This window comes from Uranotaenia lowii, chromosome 2 (assembly GCF_029784155.1).
Source record: "Uranotaenia lowii strain MFRU-FL chromosome 2, ASM2978415v1, whole genome shotgun sequence".
Lineage (NCBI taxonomy): Eukaryota > Metazoa > Arthropoda > Insecta > Diptera > Culicidae > Uranotaenia > Uranotaenia lowii.
The window spans coordinates 74318556-74334383 of NC_073692.1; the positions used below are offsets into that span (position 1 = coordinate 74318556).

The following is a 15828-nucleotide window of genomic DNA, read 5'->3' on the forward strand; positions in this document are numbered from 1 at the left end:
GTCACATTTGCGAGCCCAACACTTCAAACCGATGTGGAATGGAGAGTGTGTGAAGATACAGCGATCACCAAGCGATACGCTATAGCGTAGGAGGCCGGAATCTTGTGGTTTTGAGCCAACTGCCGGTCCAAGAGCGGAGATGGAAGACAAAAGCTTTTGATCAGGAAGTCTGCGTCGAAGCTATAAACATGCAGGAAGCATCGCAAGTGCAAAACGCTAAACATTTTACGAAAATGATAGTAGCGGTGTGCGACATGACTATACCCAAGTGGTGGCGACGACCGGCTTACAGGTGGTCTTCAGAAATTGCATAGCTGCGTGCTAGCTGTCTTAAAGCCAGGCGGCGAGCTCAACGGGCGAGAAACGATGCCGACTGAAAATCGAGAAGTGCCGTTTATCGAGCAGCCAGGGTAGTATAAGGTGTCCACAATGAAGTTGCCACACTATGAAATTGATCTAACTTTTTAACCGTTGGGTAGAATTAAATTAATATTTGGGTGAATTTAGTCCATAGTGCATTGTTTACATCCAGCAAGTTTTAAAGTCCTGTGATCAAAACTCGCGGAAATGGAGTCGAAAGAACAGCTCGTGCGTGATAAAATCTTGCACATTCACCACGAGAACAAGGATCCTTTGCATCGTTCCATCGCTAAAACGTTGCGAATCGTGAATTCCACGGTGTCGCGAGTAACTAAGCGGTTCGAGGAACGATTGACCATCGATCGGAAGCCCAGAAGTGATGGAAAAAGTATTCCATACATCACCAAAAATCACAACGGCGTAATTGGGGCCTTCAATCGAAACCCGAACGCCTCCGTTTGGAATGTGGCTAAGAAGCTTCACCTAAGCCGAAGTTTTGTCCAGAAGGCAAAAACTAAGGCTGGGCTTCGAATGTTCAAGGTACAAAAGGCCCCTAATCGCGACGAGAAGCAGAACAAGTCCACCAAAACCCGTGCTAGGAACTTGTACCTCAACATGCAGACGAAAGTTGAATGCTGCATCATGGACGACGATGCATATGTGAAGGCCGACTTCAAACAGATCCCCGGCAACATGTTTTTCACGGCCAAGGATAAGTTCAGCGTTCCAGAGCATGCCCGCACTCAGAAGATGTCCAAATTTGCGAATAAATTCCTGGTTTGGCAATCCATCTGCAGGTGCGGGAAGCGGAGTGCACCTTTCGTGTCCCAGGACACGATGGACAGACAGGAATACATGGAAGAGTGCCTTCAGAAGCGCCTGCTTCCTCTCCTGAAGGTCCACAACGTCCCAACAATCTTCTGGCCGTATTTGGCCTCATACCACTACTCCAAGGACGTGCTGAAGTGGTATGCGGACAATAAGGTCAATTTGGTGCCGAAAATACTCCACCCTTCTAACACTCCGCCCCATCGAGAAGTACTGGGCGATTATGAAGTAGCACCTTCTTAAACCACCTAAAGTAGTGAAGACAGTCGAGGAACTGAATATAGTTTGGGTTGGGCCGGGGTGAAGGCCAAAAAAATACGAGTAAAATGATAAAATGATATTTAATAGTTATTTTTCAATCTCTGAAAATTTGATGGCAATCGGATGAAAACTCGAATTTTGCGGGCAATTTCATCGTGGACACTCAAGCGAGCTATCAGATAAAGCGAGGAGAACTGTTGCGGCCCGAACGGAATCCTGAATTTAAAAGAGAAGGTGGCAGTACAGACTATTCCAGATACTTTTAAAGAGGGGTTGAAAAAGTGCCTTGATGAGGGACCTTTCCCCAACCTGTGGAAACCTGCGAAGCTGTTACTACCGAAAACGGGAAACCTCCCAAGACATCCGTCGTCGTACAGACCAATGTGTCTATTGGATACCCTTGGTTAACTACTTAGAGAGGATAATCTTCAACAGACTCATTATGTGCACAGAGGGTGAAATTGGACTGTCGAACAGACATTTCGGTTTTCGAAAGGCAGATTCACAGTGGACGCCATCCGACTGGTGACAGCAGAATATGAGAAACGTGCATATCAGAAGAGGAAAGGTGACGATCGATGTTAAAAATGCCTTCAACAACGCTAGCAGGGAAGCTATTGCCAAAGCTCTCCACCGGATGCGTGTTCCCGATACCCACAGCAGGACAAAAGGAAGCTTTTGAAAATTGCGTCTTGATAGCGGGTGTTCCACAGGGTTTAATGCTTGGTCCTGTGCTTTGAAATGCCATGTATAATGAAGTGTTAACACTGAAACTACCAGCAGGCGCGCAGATAGTCGGATTTGCAGACGATATCGTGCTAATAATCACCGGCGAAACCATCGAGGAGGTAGAAGACCTTGCAACGGTGTCTGTCTGTAGAAAGCATTGGCATCTGGATGGAAGTTGTTAAGCTTCAGATAGCTCACCATAAAATTGAAGTTCTGCTCGTGACCAACAAAAGAGTTGTACCGCACATGGAGATTTCTGTTGGAAGACACACCACATCTTTGAAACAGCAGCTGAAATACCTCGGAGAGATGATCAACAGCCGCTTAAATTTCGATGCACATGTCAAAAACTGTTGTGAAAGTGCATCGAAAGTCATCGACTCACTGGCCTGGGTTGTACCGAACTATCATGGTCCAAAGAGTAGCAAGAGACGTCTCCTTGCGAGCGTTGCACTATCATAACTACGATACAGAGGAACGGCCTGGAGCTCTGCCCTAGAGGTGGAGCGCAACAGATCCAAATTACGCCGCCACACCGGCTGATAGCCATGCGAGTTTTCTGTGTATACGGGACCATCTCAACAGATGTAGCTTTTGTCATCGCGAGCATGATTGCCATCGACATCACTCTGGCGCAAGGGAGTGTTACGAGGCAAGCTGTTAGAGAAGTGCGTAATGCTCAAAAAGCAGCATTGACGCTTTAATGGCAGGAGCAATGGCTAATCTCGCGGCTTTCAGACTGGGTAAATCTGAAGTATGTAGAGGTAAACTTCAACTGCTTTCAGCAATACCGATCTTAGGGCGCGGTTTAACCCTAATCTGGACTCATACGTGTGGTGAGGCTTAAAAGGTCTCACGTACTCATCTACGATCTTTCCTGCAGCAAGAGTAAGCGGAGAAACTATCCGGGGGTGGTCGTGTAGTTTCCCAATCGGTCATACCTTGGTGGATGGAAATCCTACGGAAGTGGTTCCTCATTCCCTGTTAACACATCTAGATGTGGCTTTTAATGTTATATTACCGGCCTTGTTGACTTAATAACAATTAGTACCACTCATTTATTTAGCTAGGTGAAGCGCATCTTCGGCTATTCTTAATCAGATTATCAAGGTGTCTAAGGTTCATATGCTTTGAGCAGTGCTCAATCTACTTTATAGCATTTGTATTGGTTTCAGAGTTGGCTAATGATGTCATTGACCATTGACTTTAATATTTTTTTTCATTTTATGTCTTTGATATAAACCATACAGATAAATCTTAAACTAAATAGGAGTTATGTGTTTAGACTAACGAATAATATTTCTAAATACATGTTTGGATTGATAAAAATCAAAAACGTTGTGTCTATGTGTCTTATGTCATTAAAAACTCGACAACAATTATACATAGGGTGATTTTGGGCAAAAACTGTGCGACTAGATGGAATCCACAAAAAGTTCTGTTGCCGAAAACGTCTCGCTGGCGCATGAATGTGGATTCTTTGTAGCAGTAAAGAACATTCAATGTTGTTCATCAACAAATCAAAAACAAACATTCTTGGGATGTATATTCGTCTGCTTCGCAGGGTCTCAAGATTTATTAGATTGCATCTTTCGGCATACGGTGGCAGTCGAACGGCATCATTCCACGGCAGTCGACGGAGTGCAAATCGTAGGAACTTCTTTTGTACCCTTTCTAGTCTTTCAGTGAGTACTGTTTGATGAGGCACCCAAACTACCACGGCCTATTCCAGAACGCTGCCACCAGGGCGCAGTAAACCACTGAATGACAATGTACATACATCCTCAAACTCAACTGTAGTGTTTCTGCGATTGAAGCCAAAAATGGCAAAGGCTTTTGCGTTTGTGGCGGCTATGTGTTCTGAGAAACGTAGATTCTGATCAAAAATAACTTCGAGATCTTTAACCGAAAATACTCGTTCCATTTCTGCTGTGTCCATTTTGTAGGCAAATGGAGTGGAGTTCTTGCTCTGCAGAAAATTAAACATCGGCATTAACTGGTATTAGCTTCCATCCCATGAGACTTGCACCAGTCCAAAAGTAAAGTGCTGCACAGTCCTCTGGTGATTCGATGATCCGGTAAATCTTAAGGCCATCTGCGTACATCAGTTTAGAGGATTGCTGTAAACAAGCAAGATCGTTGACAAAAAGGTTGAAGATAAGTGGTCCAATGTGGCTGCCCTGGGGAACACCGGAAGGGACGTCAAATGACTGAGATCTGATTCCTCATAGATTCACAAATGCTCGTCGGTTTGTCAAGTAGGAGTAGAGCCATTTTGTAGACCAGAAAGCCATAACGTTCTAAAGCTTAGTTCTTTTAGAAATGGGACACTTTCATTTGCTAATAGCTCGTTAACTAGTTATTGGATATAGAAAATTTTGACAGCATTTTGTTGCCTGTAAAAAGTTCTATTCGACCTGTTTTTTCAAAATTTAAAATTTCCGCGTTTTTGAGATATGTACGATGCAAGAGAAAAAGAAAAAAAATAATTTTGCACAGTTTCCTTGAAAATACGTCATTATCAAATTGATAGCTGACAAAACCGTTGATTATTCAAAGAATTACTGAGTTTTTGTGGTGGATAAGTATGCAAACACTGCCAATAATGTTCACAAAGTTCAAATCAAGAATTGGAGAGAAGCACATGATCGGCAACAACGGTTAAGGGTCATCAAGGAAGTCAAGTCTCATACCAGCATTATAAATTTTCAATAAACGAATAACTAAGGGTAGATCGCTGAAATGTCCAAAACAATTTTCTCCGATAAGCTGACAGTGTTGCCTAGTGATGACTCATTGAAATCCAACCTCAAACAACCATTTTTTGATAGTTCCAAAGCTTTTAAGCTGTAAAACCGGTACCGAAAAAAAAAACGTTCAAAAATGTGGTCAAAAATAATCAAATTTGTTCATTTCGAAACAACTGTATCCACTAAAATGCTTCCAGTTTCCAGTTTTAAGAGAAGTATTGGACCAAAAAGTATCAGAAATTGAAGAAGGAGGGTGAAGCCACCTGAAATATAGATTTTACGACGTATAAGTTGGAGAAACTGATCAATACCATGACTGAAAAAAGTGTGCGCCGGCCAATGGGAGATACTAAGAATAAAGTAGAAATTTCTTTAACAAAAAACGGTAAATATTTTTTATCAAATTTTTTCATTAAAGATCATAACATTACCTTCTTTTTCTTCATAGAAAGTATTTCGTTCAAACGAATGGTTTTTTAGATACAGGCATTCGTAACTGTCCCATTTCTAAAAGAACTAAGCTTTATTTTCCTGACTGCGATTTCACGTGGGACTTTTTCAAAGGCTTTTAAAAATTCTATATAAATGACATCTACTTGTTGCTTTTTGCTGATAGCAGTATGGAATGTGGCAGAGTAGCTCATCAGATTCGAAACCGTTGATCTTTTTTCATGAAACCATGTTCGTGTTCGGTTATTATTGGTTTAGCAGCGTTGTGAATCCTTTGACAAGCAACAGAGAATCGAGTTAGGTCTGTAGTTCTCCACGCTATGATTGTTTCCCGATATGTGTAGGATTGGTGTTATAGCGGCCGTCTTCCGAATGCTGGGGAGAATACCTTCGTTAAGTGACCGATTGAAGATGATTTGCAGTGGTTCTGCAAGTGATTCCGCAATGACAAGGCGGGATTCCATCTGGGCCTGGTCCTTTCGACGGATCGATAGTTTTCATGCTGGGTTAGAAGCGGCTAAGGTAGGTTGATGTCAAATGCAGGCAATGTTTTGAAGTTTTCGTTGGAAGCAGGTGGCATTTGTGTTAAATAAACGCTCTTAATAAATCTGCAAAGAGATTCGCAGACTCACAGGCAGTTTCAGAGGAGCGCCCGTCAAGTGATACTCGCGATGGAAAGCTGCTGGTACGACACGTCGAGACTTGGTAAATTTTCAGTATCCAGAAGGATTGCTTTTCACTTCCCTCTCCATATCATTGATGTATCTCCAGAAAAGAGTGTTGTTTAGCTTTAGCTACCTTTAGTAAAATGTTGAGTATTTATGTCCGGAAGAACTTCTTGAGCTCCTTCACAGTGGTGAATTTGTGCAGGTGCTACCCTGATTTACACGTTAGCAACTCTAAATAAATCAGTCAGTTGGTCAAAGTCAAATGGACTCCCTTTATAAGGCCTCAGGATGGTCCGCTAAGCACTAGGACTTCGAAGGGAGTTTAATTCAAAAGTCAGGAAAAACCCCAAATTTGCACTACTCGATACTTTATTGAAAATGCCACAACAATACTTCACTTCAACAGTATGATTATTTGCGCAAACCTTTTAGGGCCAAGCCCTGGTTGTCGGTTTTGAAGATGGAAGTGCTTCAACGAGGGCAACGCTGCTGCTGACAAACCACTTAACTGGTTATATCGTGCACTTTGTATCTCACAGTTCTGTAGAACTTTTGGATGTGAGTCACCACCAGGTTGACGCCTTTGACCGGCCTTGAACCGAGAGTTCAGGTCATTGCTCTCTCGTTGTTACGAACACTACTGTTCGTCATCTCTTCGGGAGTCGCTACCGATCGGGGAGGCTACCAAATAGCGCGGGTTACCATGGATGGCCCTCTGGATGTGATGTGATGAAGCTTCTTGGCTGCATACTGGTGGCGTGTGGCGCTGTTGTCGGCTTTGAAGGCTGAATTGTTTGGGCTAAACCATCACCCATCATTTTCCCTCACTGCGATACTTGAAAACTACATTTACTCGCGATCAATCACTACAACCTCGATGGAAGTGTTATCTGACGCTTACAAAAGCTAGCGATCGCTTATCAAAAGCGGTTCTTCATTGTGATCCTTTTAGCAGAAAAGTAATAGAGACTGTTCCACAAATTTTAAGCACACCTCATGTTAACGGTCATTTTGAATCGATTTTTTTTAGAATTCTACTGGCTGCGTTCTTTTGTTTACACATTTCTGTTCATGATAACATCAAAAAACATTTAGTTTGTGATTACATTTCAAAATGCGTGGTCTTACTCCGAAAAAGAGAAAAAGTAAGTGAGGGAAATCTCATTGAGAAAATTGGCCAAAGAAGAGGATGTGAGCGTCGGAGCGATGCGGAGAGCTATAAAAAAAATGGTGAACATTGTACGTTTTAATATGAACCGAGGAGGGGTCGAAAATCTGGTCCTGTAAGTCCTGCTATCGACAAAAAGGTCAGGAATGCCTACAAACAGAAACCATCGGTTTCCGTTCGGTATGTGGCGAGAAAAGTCGGGACCTCGACGTCTAACGTGCTAAAGTGCAAATTGGGCTCAAGACGTACCGGAAGCAGAAAAACCCTAAATGAAACCCAAATCAAGCCGCTTCTGTCAAACCAAGAGCCCGGACACTGTATGAGTCAATATTTTGCAAAAGTTCTGGGTGCATTATCATGGACGATGAAACGTATGTAAAATTGGACTATAAATCTGAATCAAAGCAATCGATCAGTTGAATCATTCAACCAAGTAGGCTCATACCCAGTGTTCGGCATCGCTAACTGAAAAGTTAGAGGCGCTAATTAGATCGCTATCTCGGTCAAAGTTAGCGATCGCTAATTAAAGCCGCTAAATGTTGCGTAAAAGTTATCGATCTATAATAAAGCGCTAATCGGTAATCGATAGTAGAAAGTTTTGATAAAAATAAGCAAAACACAAATTTTTCAGCCATCTTTAATTATAATTTTAACTAGAAAAGTTGTTAAACGATATCAATAGGGGCAGTTTTCGAACTTATTTTGTAATATTTCTGTTGCGTCAGTCCACTTTGAGTTTTAGTAAGCGTATTTGGTGAAAAGTAAAAGGAAAAAAAATTGGAATCAAATTTGTCAAAATATTCACCCGCTTATTAATTTTTTTTTTACATCAGTTAATGCAAAGATTCTCTTTAGGTAGATGTTTTGTTTTGTCCGAAATAGTTTTTCATCTTTTTTGACATCAATACACTTATTTTGTTCTGAAAATTTCAATTTTTCACAACATTGTCATTTCTTTTATATTCAAAGAAGGTGCTTAAGACATAAATTCAAGTGAAGGCAATTTAAAAAAGACGCTTATTTCTATGATTCCAGCCAAAATCGAGATCGAATAGCTTCTGAAATAAATCTTTAACGAAAATTTAAATACCTGATCGGATTCAAAATTTTAAATCTGAAAAATGCCGAACTTATGATCTATAAGTCTATGGCCACTTCAAAGAGTTAGCGTTCTTCAGTTAGCGGAACTAAATATTAGCGGAACTTTCTATTCCGCTAGCTGAAGAAAAATATAGCGAGAAAATTAATTCGCTAACCGAAAGATAGCGGACTAATTAGCGATTAGCGGATTAGCGTTTTTGTGCCAGACACTGCTCATACCACAACAGAGTGACTATAAATCCCTTCCTGCACCACAATACTTCACTGTACGCAAGGACAAGGATATCCCCGAAACGGAAAAGGCCATTTTCACCGAAAAATTTGGCAAGAAGGTGATGGTGTAGCAGGCAATTTGTGAGGGCAGCATAATATCTAGCCCGTACACCCAGAACTATATCAAGGAATGCCTCCAGAAGCGTTTATTGCTGATGACCAAGCAGCATGATTGACCCGTCATATTTTGTCCGATTTGGCATCATGTCATTACGCCAAAGAAACACGTTCATACAAAAGCCAAAACGTCTGTTTTGTGCCGAAAAACATAAATCTGCCAATTTGCCCAGAGGCCGTAATCAAACGAACTGAAAAATTTCAAGGACCTTCTTAAAATTTGTTCAGATAGTTTGTATCAAGCTAGCTAGTATCAAATATGATATTCCTATCAGATCAGTAATCGGTATCAAAATTGTTGAAGGTTCCTACTTGCGCGACCGATTACTGTCTCTATCAAACCCTTCTGACACCCACGCTACGCAAAATGTCGAGGAAATCTACTCTCGGCGATGGCGACGGCAGCAGCGGCAACGGCAAGACCGCAGATTAACGTGACATTGTAATTAAAATTTTAAATTGCGGACATCATCGCCGGTGATGAATCATGCACGGCACACAGACTGACTGGCTGGACTATAATGGTCCCGGGACATAAGAATGTCGTTTTCCCCCATTTTCAAATTCATTTGTATGCAGACCCTTTAGCGAGTCGTTTTACACTCGTTTATTGTTGTTGTTTTTTTTTCTTGTCTCATATATTTCATCACGCCCTCCCCCACCGGTGACAACTTTCACTGCCCGGAGAAATGCAGAATGTGTGAAAAATAATTAAAATTTCATAAAACATACTCTCCGCTGCTGAGAGCTACCACTAGCTAGCACATGGGAAGTCGAGAGCTCTAGAACGGCTCTAGGCGCGAGGCAAAGCGTGGCGATGTGATGATAGGCCTGCCGCAGCCCATTGCACTCGCTCAAGAGTTGAGAAGATGCAAACGCGGGGGTGTGTCTGGGAAAGGTACTTAGCCGTGCATCGGTGCATCTTAATTACCGCGCCCGATTAGAAGGTGTTGGACCGTTCCGAGTCTGGAAATACTCCAGCTTTTTAGACAAATTGAGAACAAGAATAAATTTTTCATCGGCAACAAAAAATCAAAAAAAATTATAACCAACTTTGACGTCATTGGAAGGCAATACAAAAATGACAGATAATGTAGCCACACGGTATAAGTATATAAGGTAGGCTACTAACTCGAGTAAACAACCCGTTTGAATGCAAACTAGTGACGTCATTACTATCTGCCTATAGCGTGCCAGGCAAAAAGTTTTGCGCGCGTAGGTCACTAGATGGATAGTAATGACGACATTATCGGGAAGATATCACCTTATTATATTGTACACCGTGATGTAGCCAGAAAAAAACATAGGTTCCATGTTTGATTAAAGCTTTATTAAAATAAAACCGAAAATAACTCCATAAGGGAGCCGACGAGATATCGCATTGACATAATTGTGATATTTTTTTCTGTTTGCTGCTCAATGAAATCAGGAACGGGACCTTTTGTCCTTTGGACAGGTTGTTGACACATGCTGTTGCCGGCCGCCATGGGACAGATATCACCGGATTGTGGTGGGTTTCTCTCGGGAACGCTCATTCGAACGCATTGCATTGGTTTGTGATCCGAAATTATTGAATTTCGCGAAACGTCCCCGGGTGATGATTGTGTAAATAAAAATTGGATATTTGTTTTTTTTTCAGTTGATGTGCACATTGGAAATCATTCGGGCAGTCGTAGATGGAATTAAAAAATAATAATAGCACCTTAACACATTAAGGATCGCGAAAAAATCTAAGCAGAGAAACATTGAAATTCGGCATACTATATTTCAGAAACTACTGGATCAAATTCTACAAATTTAGTATCTTTGAGTTACCGAAAATGGTGTGTTAAATTTAGTCGAATATTGTTTCATTACTAATTCTATAACATTTGAGTTAAGTTCCTAAGTGCAGCGCATTTGCGGAGAACTTCTTTGATTAATGTTTCTTCTATTGCTCCGATGGCTTTCCTTCCCTTTTTTAAGCTCGACCACTTTCCTTTGGCTCGACTACCTTTCTTTCTGGTGGATACCATTTTTTGGCTCAACCAGCTTCCATAAGCTTGACTAGCTTTTTTTTCTAAGGTTCACAATCTCCTTTATCTCGACAATATCTTTTTAGACTGGCACCTTTCCCTTAACTCCATCCTAGGACCCATGTACCTAACCTAACCTAACCTTTTAGATCCGACTTCAATTCTCTGGGCTGGAGAACCTTACTTCGGCTAGAAGACCTCCTTCGGGCTGAATAACCCTCTTTTAGCCTGATCAACTTTTTTTGGACTGGTAATCTTCCCGGCTAGCCGCTAGACGAACTTCTTTTGGTTTGACAATCTTTGTCACACGGAGGAAAAAGTATATTTTTATCAACAAACAATATTCCGCCTATATTCAATCATATTGATGATTGGTTTTCGACCAACCATATTTATTAAATATTCAACTTTATTTGTATGATTGGTTTCATAAATTTAACTTTAAATATGATAGCTTCAACTACAATTGTATGATTGATTCAACCATAAATACAATAAATTCAACTATACATACGGAGTGTATGCATGCAACACTATGTTTTGTGAATAATTTTTGAATGCATGAATAGAAATTGATGAAAATTTAGGTAAAGCTACCTGTTAATGTAATGTTTACGTGTACAAAATTGGGTGACAATCTGTCAAGTGGTTTTTAAGATAGCGTCCAATACTGAATTTCAATGACAGAATTTAGATATTGGGCAGAATCGAGTAAAAACCAGAAAAGTTCTAGTGGAAGAGCCGAAAAAAATTAAAATAAATTAATCAACCAAAATTCACATGGTAAATCGTTTGAGAAGTCTTAGAGAATCCAATTGTGAGCTGAAGTTCGAATAAAAGCGAAGAGGATTGATTCCATGAAGTGAGAGGAATGTGAGAAGTTTTTTCAAGCTCAATTCGAAATAATGAAGTATAGAGGAAGTGATAAAAAGTCAAATTTTGCTTACTGGTTCGTCTAGCTCACTTATAAATGTGTCTGACTTCATTTTTACCAGGTAAAATGCTACCCACCGGCAAAATAAACAAAATACGGTGGTCAAATCGTGCGCAAAACATTTGGACTGCTTTGTGGGAAGACTTTTTAAAAAATTGCGAAATGAACAGCAAAGCCAACACTTTAGCGGTCACCTGGCAAGAGTCAAACCAGAAATTTTCCGTTACCAAGTCTAGCCAATGTTTCCCGGAGAAAGACAAGGAAAAAGAATTGAAAAATTCAATGTCTAGTACCTGAGAAGGCTAACGATCTGTGGAAACTTCAAATTACTTAGTCTTCCATAACAATTGACACGATGAATGGCTAAAAATACAAAGAAGACTGCTCTAAATGCGACCGTTTGTTCCGAAAAGCACTTCAAAAGGTTCCTCAAAGTTTATACTCTGTTTAAGTTTGATCTGGAATCGTGTCATTTCGCAAAACAGTGGTGGGGTGATAAAAATTCAAATACATTGTTTTATTTTGCCGAAGAAGGACAATCGTCTCAAGCTTTAGGAAACAGAGACCGTTATCAAAAATAGCTTTGATTTGAAAAAAAAAAGAGTTATTCATAGTGTTCACGTGTGGCCCAAATATTAAAGTTGAAAAAAATTTTTTTATTGGACGCTATCTCAAAAATCACTTTACAGAACATCACAAAAATTTGCACATGTAAACATTATATTACCAGGTAACTTCGTTGAAAATTTCATCAATTGCAATCAATTCATTTAAAAGTCATTCACAAAACCAAGTGTTGCATTTTTTCGCATACACTCCTTACTTATTTATGTTGGGCATTCAACAAAATATATCGTAGATTCAACTATACAGCCATGATTGATTTAACTATAAATATGATTGAAATTATACTTCTATGATTGATTCAGGGCGTTCATCTATATTTTAAAGCTGTTTTTTTGTGTAGTTTTCCTGCATTTTTTTTATTTTCATTTTGGTTTTATACATGTTTTATTAAAGTGTAAGCACAAACAAGATTATGTTAACAACGAAAAATATGATAATGCTTCAGTCGGGTTAGCGGTCAGAACATCAATGGTTTTGACACTGTCCAGCCATTTCTGATTCCCGATAAAACGCTAATCGGGGCCACCCACCCGGGATGTCTTGTACTGATTCTTCCAGCGACGTCGCTTCCTTGGCTTGCAATTTAGTTACTGTTGCATCTGGCTATAGCCTTTTATAGAATCAACTTGAAAGGAAGAGAAAAATTGTCACAATTTTATTTAAACATGCAGATGTGCTATCCAATTATACCTCCTTTGCAAATTATCTCCCGTTTTGCCATCGGTAAACACGAGCTGCCTGCTGCTAAGGGCACACTAGCTACACTTAGGTACATGTAGTGTTTGGATGTATATTAATTATTCAAGTATCGCACAATCCATCATAAAACACATTCTACTAGAGTGCATAAAATACAACACACAAAAAAGTAATTTATTACAAGAAACAAAATTGGAATCAGAGCTACCAAACAAAAAAAGCGAAGAGAAGAAAGTGGTAAAGTTCATAAGAAAGTGTGATTTGAGTGATATATGATGTACAAATTGGAGGGTGAAAACGTATCGTTAATCCCTCGATAAATGAAGCATACAAAAAAAAATATATATAGTTGAATTTACCATATTTATAGTTCAATGCTTAAATCAATCATACATTTGTAGTTGAATCTATCGTATTTACAGTTGAATCAATTATATTTTTTTCCTATTTTATAGGAATTTATCATTTAAGTTGAATCTATCAAATTTTTAGTTGCATGTGAGAGGTCAACCAGGAATTTATAGTTGAATTTATATTTACAGTTAAATGCCTAAAATCAATCATTACATTGATGTTGAATCTATCATATTCACAGTTGAATCAAATATTCCATTTATTTGAATCTACATTTTTATAGTTGGATGTAAGAGGTCAACTAGAAATGCAAAGTTCTATCTTTTATATTTACAGTTAAACACATAAAATCAATCATACTTTTGTAGTTGAATCTATCATTGTTACAGTTGAATCAATATTACCATTATAATTGAATCGCCGCCGCCTTAAAAATCCGGTTCCATCTTCTGTATCGTTTCATGGATGCACCTCGAGCAGTATCAGAGAATCAGCTGATTTGTTTGCCGAATTTTTCAGCAGCGTATATAGCTTGTCAACTCCTAACTGTGCTGATACCTATTTTGGAAATCTGTCGAACTATGACGTCAGGCTACCCCAGCCTCTATTTACCGAGCAAGAGGTGCTAAACATTCTCAGTAAACTTGATCCATCGAAAGGTCCAGGTCCAGATGGAATTCCATCGTCGTTGGTTTCGCGAATAGCTGTTTCCCTTGCAACACCGCTTTGTCTAATTTTCAACCGATCCATCTCAGAAGGAGTTTTTCCTAGCCGTTGGAAAATTGCTTCAATTTCTCCAATTCATAAGTCTGGAAAAGCTCATCGTGTGGAGAACTACCGGCCAATTTCAATACTCTGCTGTTTCTCAAAAGTGCTCGAAGTTTTGATGTACGAAAGGCTCTATTCAGCAGCTACACCGTTACTTGGCGAGGTCCAGCACGGGTTTATTCGGAAAAGATCGACGTTGACCAACTTGATGTGCTATGCCAGTGAATTGCATACAGCGATTAGTAAAAAACTGCAGGTGGACTCAATATATGTCGACTTTGCCAAAGCCTTTGATAAAGTGCCGCATATGATCGTGATCGAGAAACTTAAGCGCTACGGATTCCCAGAATGGGCAATCAAATGGTTGCATTCCTACCTGTTACATCGTCATGGATTTATAAATATTTGTGGAATTCATTCTACTAGTTTCGATATGCCGTCTGGTGTTCCACAGGGAAGTCACTTAGGACCGCTTTTCTTTGTGATTTTCATTAACGATCTTGCAACTTTCATTCAATCGCCAAAGCTACTGTTCGCAGACAATTTGAAAATCTACAGGATCATTGACTCGAGAGTGGACTGTGCTGCGCTTCAAGAAGACATCAATAGACTACTCGCATGGTGTGGAAAACATGGGATGGAAGTAAACGCCGATAAGTGCAAGTGTATCAGTTTTTTTAGAACCAGAACCTCCGTGGCCTTCGAATACGCTTTTGATGGCACTCCGCTTGAAAGAGTTGTCACCATTAAGGATCTAGGAGTAACCTTTGATCAGAAGCTATCGTTTAATCAGCATATCGCGACAACAACAGCTAAAGCCTTCGCTATGTTTGGATTCCTGCGAAGAAATACTTTAAGCTTCGAGGACCCATATGCTCTCAAGACAGTGTTCTGCTCTTTAGTGCGAAGTGTCTTGGAATATGCGGCACCAGTTTGGGCACCCTACCACTCTGTTCATATCGAACGGATCGAACGAGTTCAGAAAAAATTTCTTCGTTATGCTCTGCGTCGACTGCCCTGGCGAGACCCCGTAAGGCTACCGCCTTACTTACAAAGATGCGCTCTTCTGTCTATATCGACTCTGAGTCAAAGAAGAACATATTTGCAAAGAATGTTTGTATACGATATCCTGACAAACACTGTTGACTGTCCACGATTGCTCCAAAGCTTGAGTTTACACGCCCCAGCACGCCGTTTGCGCAACCAAACCACCTACTGGCTACCTAGAAGCAGAACAGTTTTTGGACAAAACCACCCGCTTAATCGATGTTGTCAAGTCTTCAACGATGTGTCACACTTGTTTGACTTCAATGTATCCAAATCAATGTTTAAATGTGCAATCCGTGACGTTCCCTAGCATTAACATAACTTTAATTTAATCATAAGTTAATTTTAATACTCGGTCTGTATGACGGCAGTCAAAGACTTAAATAAAATAAATGAAAATATTATATTTATACTTGATTTCGTTAGGTCAATCATAAGTTCATAGTTCGGTCTAATATTTTTTCAGTTGAATGCAAAAAAATCAACTACGCTTTGATGAATGGTAAACTAACTGAAATAATAAGAACAAAAGTCGTCTTTTTTCTCCGCGTAGGCGCGACAACCTATCTTTGGATCGGAACCCCTGGTTAGTCCGATTAACTTCTTTGGATTCGACGATCTTCCTTATGCTCCACAACCTTACTGTACCGACAGTCTTCCTTTGAATCGAAGATCTTCA

The 15828-nt window shown here is 40.0% G+C and overlaps 1 protein-coding gene across 3 annotated transcripts in view; it reads left to right on the forward strand.

Annotated features, from left to right (window-relative positions):
- The window catches only part of LOC129747761 (pseudouridylate synthase RPUSD2-like), a 716686-nt gene that overhangs the window by 680985 nt on the left and 19873 nt on the right, over positions 1-15828 (forward strand). The gene's annotated exons all lie outside the window — the stretch shown is intronic.